This window comes from Mirounga angustirostris, unplaced genomic scaffold, assembly GCF_029215605.1.
Source record: "Mirounga angustirostris isolate CCGP_5_RB_7025 unplaced genomic scaffold, mMirAng1.0.hap1 SCAF_2, whole genome shotgun sequence".
Taxonomy (NCBI): Eukaryota; Metazoa; Chordata; class Mammalia; order Carnivora; family Phocidae; genus Mirounga; species Mirounga angustirostris.
Genome location: NW_026991710.1, coordinates 149,352,868 through 149,359,648, shown reverse-complemented (window position 1 = coordinate 149,359,648; position 6,781 = coordinate 149,352,868). Strand labels below are relative to the sequence as shown.

Below are 6,781 nucleotides of genomic sequence, written 5' to 3'. Positions count from 1 at the left end.
TCAAAATCTCTAATAGGTCAAGTATGATGAAGAATGAAAAAATATACATAATTTTAAAGATTTATTTATTTACTTATTTGAGAGGGAGAGCTTGCGCGAGCAAGGGGGAAGAGCAGCGGGAGAGGGAGAGAGAATGTCAAGCAGATTCTCCGCTGAGCCTGGAGCCTGAAGGGAGGCTCCAGGCGGGGCTTGATGCCATGACCCCAAGATCATGACCTGAGCCAAAATCGAGAGTCAGTTGCTCAAGTGACTGAGCCACCCAGGCGCCCCCAAAATTGATATTTTGATTTAGCAAGAACTGTTTCAGTGGCATGATCAAGAAGAAAGCATGACTGAAGTGAATTTAAGACCTGTTTGGAAGCAAGGTCTTGGAGACCATGAGTACAGAAAAAATATTTCAAAGATCTTAAGTGCAAATGAGAGTAAAATGGATTCAGAGAGGAAGGGGAATTGGGATCAAGGGAAGATTTTCATGAGATAGGGAAAGAATCAATATGGTTAATTATCTAATTGAGTGTGGGAAGTGACTAAGGAAGGGATAGAGAAGAGAGAATTGCTGAAATGATGTTTCTGAATAAATCAGAGGGACTAAAATCCAATACAAACTCAGAAGATTTGGCTTTGTATTTGAGCACAATTACTTCTATAATTACCAGAGAGAGGGTAGAATTGTTTGGTACAGATATCAACAGATGGTGTTGGGAGTGTCTTTTGATTATTTTGATTTCCCCAGTGATATGTAATCTAAGCAAATAGATTGATTATATATAGAGAGAGATACTTATATCTATATACCTATATATCTATATATCTTATTCTCTTTCCCTTTGAGTACCTGACACCTCCAAAGGTAATCACAGTTCAAATATCTGTTATAGTAGATGGCTTCTGCCTAACTTTGAATTCTGTGTGACTGGAATCGAACATTGTCTGGTCTTTTTTCTGACTTCTTTCACTCCCCATTTTTGTCCATGAATTGCATTCGTATTACTGGGTGGAGTTAGTTTTTTGTTATTATTGTTTTACTTCATGGTTGTTGCACAGAATCCCATTGTGCAAATTTTACATTTTATTTTTCCATTCTATTACTGAGAGAAATTTGGGTTATTTCCAGTTTGGGCAATTTTAAGTAAAGCTTCTGTGAGCATTCTTGTACATGTTTTTGCCCACCTGAACACTTCTTGGTATTTACATAAACGGTCAAACTCATACTGTATTCATTGGAATTTTTTTAAATTTCTGAATTATTTCCACTACATCCAGTGTTAATTGCTAATTGCTGCCACTTTGGTCCTTCACTTTGTTATTTTCAGGTTTTCTTGTCTATCTGGTCATTGTTAGTTATCTGTCCTCGTTTACGAATAAAGGATGCTTTAGTTTAATGTAGGTAACTTGAAAGTTTTATTTCTACCAATATTTACCTAGTAGGTTTCTATATTTCACAATAGAAAGTTGAAGGGCTCATTGGATCTGCATGAAAATATAACTATCTCTTTCATAGAGAATAGAAAAACAATAGACAAAATAAGGAATCCTCCAAATGCCAAATTGTGCAAGATTATGCAGCAAGGCAGAATGCCCTCATTAGATATCCTGACATTGACCTTGCAGACAGTCCTAAATCTCCACACACAGTTCCTTAGTTTTAAGCCAAAGTATATATTTTTTCACTCACACTGGGAGTGAGTGTATATAATTAACAGATTACAGATATTCAGCATACATATTACCATCATTCCTATCTTGTTCCTACTTTTCTTTCCCTGCAACTTTTTGACACTCTGAAAGGAAGTATGGTTTCCATGCCTGACTAGACTTCTGAAAATTCTTGTTAGAATACTATGATTCCATACACCCTTTGTCTTTCAAAAGTTCTTTAGTTCGATGATGTTGTGAACTCTTCCAGTCCTGCTCCAGTATTCTGTTTTAAATTGTTCCCATGTTCTTTCTTTTTTAACTTAGTTTATTTTATTATGTTATGTTAATCACCACACATTACATCATTAGTTTTTGATGTAGTGTTCCATGATTCATTGTTTGCATATAACACCCAGTGCTCCATTCAGTACATGCCCTCTTTAATACCCATCACCAGGCTAACCCATCGCCCCACCCCTGTCCCCTCTAGAACCCTCAGTTTGTTTCCCATGTTCTTTCTTTACTGACATTCCAACTGTGTTAAGGAAGATTCTCAGAGTACCATCTTGAAATGCTGTATTTAGGCTTTGTGTGCCTGTGAGCATGTGTGTGCGTGCGTGTGTGTGTGTGTGTGGTTTTATTGCACACTGCTTCTTGAAGGCAGAATTATTTTCTCTAGCACCTCAAACCCATAAACCACTCAACTCCATCAAAACTTATAATCCATGGATCCTATCAACATTTGAATAACCTTTGCCTGGGCATGTCATCCATTCCCTATCTACCCACTACAATTTAAATGACACAGTCCAATTTTGCTTTTTTTTTTCTTTCCTATTTATTCAACTCCTTTGTTTTTTACTGTGTAAATTGTCCCCATCTGGAACAAATCTAACCATGTTTGAGACCCTTTATCCATAGGCTAATTGCTCATGTTGCAGACCTATGCTCCTCTTATTAGAATTTGAGCTCCACAAACCAGAAATTTTGTAATATGCACAGTACCAAGAACAGTTGTGATGTCATATGGACTGTCAAAAGTATTTAATAATTGTGAAATAAATAAATGACTTTTTAATCTTTGGATATTGAATTCCTAAAATGTGTCTAGATCTTGATTAGAAACTCCATATTTTTGCTGAAGTATAAAATAATTTCATACTACTTTTTCTTTTTTAAAGATTTATTTGTTTATTTTAGAAAGAGAGAGTGCAAACAGGGGGCGGGGCAAAGGGACAGGGAGAGAGAGAGAATCCTTAAGCAGAATCCCTGCTGAGCACGGAGCCCAACTCGGGGCTCCATCCCAGGACCCTAAGATCATGACCTGAGCTGAAATCAAGAGTCAGATATTCAACGGACAGAGACACCCAGGCGCCCCACATACTAGTTTTTCTATTTCCCTTTTACTTATAATATAATTCTTACATGTATTTTACCTGCTACTTTCAAAATTAAATGCATCCCATTATCTCTTAAAGTTCATACATTCTAAACAATTTAGAGCCAATATAAAACCTGGGCGATCACAGAGTTTTATTTCATTTTATTCTGTATTTACACTTTACATCTTCCTTAGTTAAATTTCAGCTTTCCCCATTAATTACATTGTTTGGAATCCCCTCAAGTGTTTTTATAGAGATGACTTCAGCCAAACAAAGATAAACAAAACAAAACAAAAATCTTTACGTTGCCAGAAGTGGGTTTTGTATTTTAGCTGATTTGCTTCCTACTCTTGATTCATAAGAGCAGCTTTATCATGTCTCTACTTGCAATGACTTGAGATTTAGCACACTGACATACACTCATGAAAGAAACAGTCTGTATGTTCCTAATGGCATCTCCTGATTTATATGTTATCTTAGTTTTCACATCATATTTAAAGAGACATAGTTTGGGGCGCCTGGGTGGCTCAGTCAGTTAAGCGTCTGCCTTCGGCTCAGGTCATGATCCCGGGGTCCTGGAATCGAGCCCCACATCGGGCTCCCTGTTCAGTGAGAAGTTTGCTTCTCCCTCTGCTCCTCTCTCTCTCTCTCCCTGTCAAATATGTAAATAAAATATTTTGTAAAAAGATACATCGTTTCTGGCGCCGGGCCGGTGGGGGCGGGTCACGCAGATCGCGCGGCCGGGAGCAGCGCTGGTGGCTGGCGGCGGCGGCGGCGGCGGCGGCGGAGCTGCGGGGCCGCGAGCCGGCCTGGGGCTCTGGGTAAGCGCAGCGCCACGCAGGGCTGCGCCCGCCGCCCGCTGGGAGCCGTGGAAATCGGCACCGAGGTCAGCCGCAAGATCCGGAGTGCCATTAAGGGGAAATTGCAAGAATTAGGAGCTTATGTTGATGAAGAACTTCCTGGTTACATTATGCTGATGGTGGCCAACAAGAAAAGTCAGGACCAAATGACAGAGGACCTGTCCCTGTTTCTAGGGAACAACACAATTCGATTCACCGTATGGCTTCATGGTGTGTTAGATAAACTTCGCTCTGTTACAACTGACCCTTCCAGTCTTAAGTCTTCTGATACTAACATCTTTGATAATAACGTGTCTTCAAACAAGAGCTGGTTCAGTCGGGGAGATGAGAGAAGGCATGAAGCCGCAGTGCCACCTCTTGCGGTTGCTAGCGCTAGACCTGAAAAAAGAGATTCCAGGGGTTCTACTAGTTCACAGGAGCAAAAACCCACTACTGTCAGACAGACTTAGGATGATGGAGCTGCAACCCGATTAATGTCAACTGTGAAGCCCCTGACGGAGCCAGCACCCTCTGAAGATGTGATTGATACTAAGCCAGAACCAGATGATCTCATTGATGAAGATCGCAATTTTGTGCAGGAGAATCCCTTATCTCAGAAAAAACCTACAGTGACACTTGCATATGGGGTTCTTCTCGTCCTTCTATTGAAATTTATCAACCACCTGCAAGTCGAAATGCAGATAGTGCTGCTCATTTAAACAGGCTGCAATTTCAGCAGCAGCCAAGCAGTATTCATGCTGCCAAGCCACCTGATATACAGAACAAGCTGGGTATTTGAAACAGGACGTTTGTGTGAACCGGAAATGCTTAACAGCTTAGAAGAGACTTATAGTCCTTTTTTCAGAAACAACTCAGAAAAAAATGAGTATTGAGGAAGAAACTTTCGGAAGAGAAAGTTGTCTGTGGTAAGTTCAGTTGTTAAAGTAAAAAAATTCACTCATGATGGAGAAGAGGAGGAGGAAGGGGATGACTGTGGGTCTCGGACAGGAAGCATCTCCGGCAGGTGTCAGTGCCAGCAAAGCCTGAGGAGACCTTCACTTCCATCTTCTAAACAAGCTAACAAGAATCTAATTTTGAAGGCTGTATCTGAAGCTCAAGAATCTGTAACAAGGGGCTCCTGGGTGGCTCAGTTGGTTAAGCGACTGCCTTCGGCTCAGGTCAAGATCCTGGAGTCCCGGGATCGAGTCCCGCATCGGGCTCCCTGCTCAGCAGGGTGTCTGCTTCTCCCTCTGACCCTCTTCCCTCTCGTGCTCTCTGCCTCTCATTCTCTCTCTCAAATAAATAAATAAAATCTTTAAAAAAAAAAAGAATCTGTAACAAAAACAACTAACTATTCTACAGTCTCACAGAAACAGACACTTTCAATTGCTCCCAGAACTCGAACTTCTCAAGAAAAATTGCTGGCAGAAGTGGTCCAGGGGCAAAGCAGGACCCCCAGAATAAGTACCCCCATTAAAGAAGAGGAAACAAAGGGAGATAATATAGAAAAAAGCCAAGGAACTCGACAGAGGCGGTTGTTATCCGGACTGCAAATTGACCCAGTTGTGGCAGAAACTCTATAGAGCAGTCAAGATTACTGTGACATGGAATCCCTGGTCCATGCAGACACAAGATCGTTTATTCTGAAGAAGCCGAAGCTGTCTGAGGAAATAATAGTGGCGCCAAACCAAGAGTCGGGGATGAAGACTGCAGATACCGTTCGGGTACTTTCAGGACACCTTATGCAGACACGAGATCTTGTACAACCAGATAAACCTGCTAGTCCCAAGTTTATAGTGACGCTGGATGGTGTCCCCAGCTCCCCAGGGTACATGTCAGATCAAGAGGAGGATGTGTGCTTTGAGGGAGTGAAACCTGTAAACCAAACTGCAGCCTCAAACAAGGGACTCAGAGGTCTCCTCCACCCACAGCACTTGCAGTCGATGAGCAGGCAGCTCGATGAGCCAAATGGTAGCTTTTCAAATGCTGAGATGAGTGAACTGAGTGTGGTCCAGAAAGCAGAAAAACTTCTGGAGCGTTGCAAGTACTGACCTGCCTGTAAAAATGGGGATGAGTGTGCTTACCATCATCCTGTTTCACCTTGCAAAGCCTTCCCCAATTGTAAATTGGCTGAGAAATGTTCGTTTGTTCATCCAAATTGTAAGTATGATGCAAAATGTACTAAACCAGATTGTCCCTTCACTCATATGAGTAGAAGAATTCCAGAACTGCCTCCAAAACCAGCAATTGCAACACCAGCCTCACCTTCTAGTAGTCAACTGTGCCGTTCTTTCCCTGCTTGTAAAAAAGTGGAGTGTCCCTTCTATCATCCAAAACACTGCAGATTTAACACTCAGTGTACAAGAGCTGACTGCACGTTGTATCATCCCACGATTACTGTGCCACCAAGACATGCCTTGAAATGGATTCGAACTCAAACCAGTGAATGACAGTCCTACTTGGCAGAAGATTGTGGAGTTTCCATCGACTGGCAAAAATATTCTGCAGAACTTGTCAAACCTTTGAAACTTGGAGTATATTGCTTTCATAATATGAAGTTTATTGCCTATCGGGAGTGTCTAATTTTTCAAGTTTGTAAGTTTATTAAGTGGTTTTAACATTCGGTATTTTTTGTTGTTTGTTTTGACTATGAAAAGACCGTTTAAGGAAAAGCTAAATTCTATTAAAGCATTTGAGGCGTGTTTGTAAAAAAAAAAAAAGAGAGACATAGTTTCTATTTCATGAGGGCAAAGCTTGTTTTAATTTATGGGCTCAAACAAGTTTACTTCTATTCTCTGAGATCAGCACAGAATCTCAGTATTCCTACATGGTAGAAGATAAGCAACAATTTGTTACATTAGAAAAAATACTATTCAGTACGTCATCTGCCACTGGCAAACCCATTTCAGGCTTATGACCTCC

At 41.0% G+C, this 6,781-nt stretch overlaps 1 pseudogene; it reads left to right on the top strand.

Annotated features, from left to right (window-relative positions):
- The first annotated feature begins 3,837 nt into the window (after positions 1-3,837).
- Positions 3,838-6,430, top strand: LOC123847467 (zinc finger CCCH domain-containing protein 14-like; annotated as a pseudogene).
- Positions 6,431-6,781: the final 351 nt, after the last annotated feature.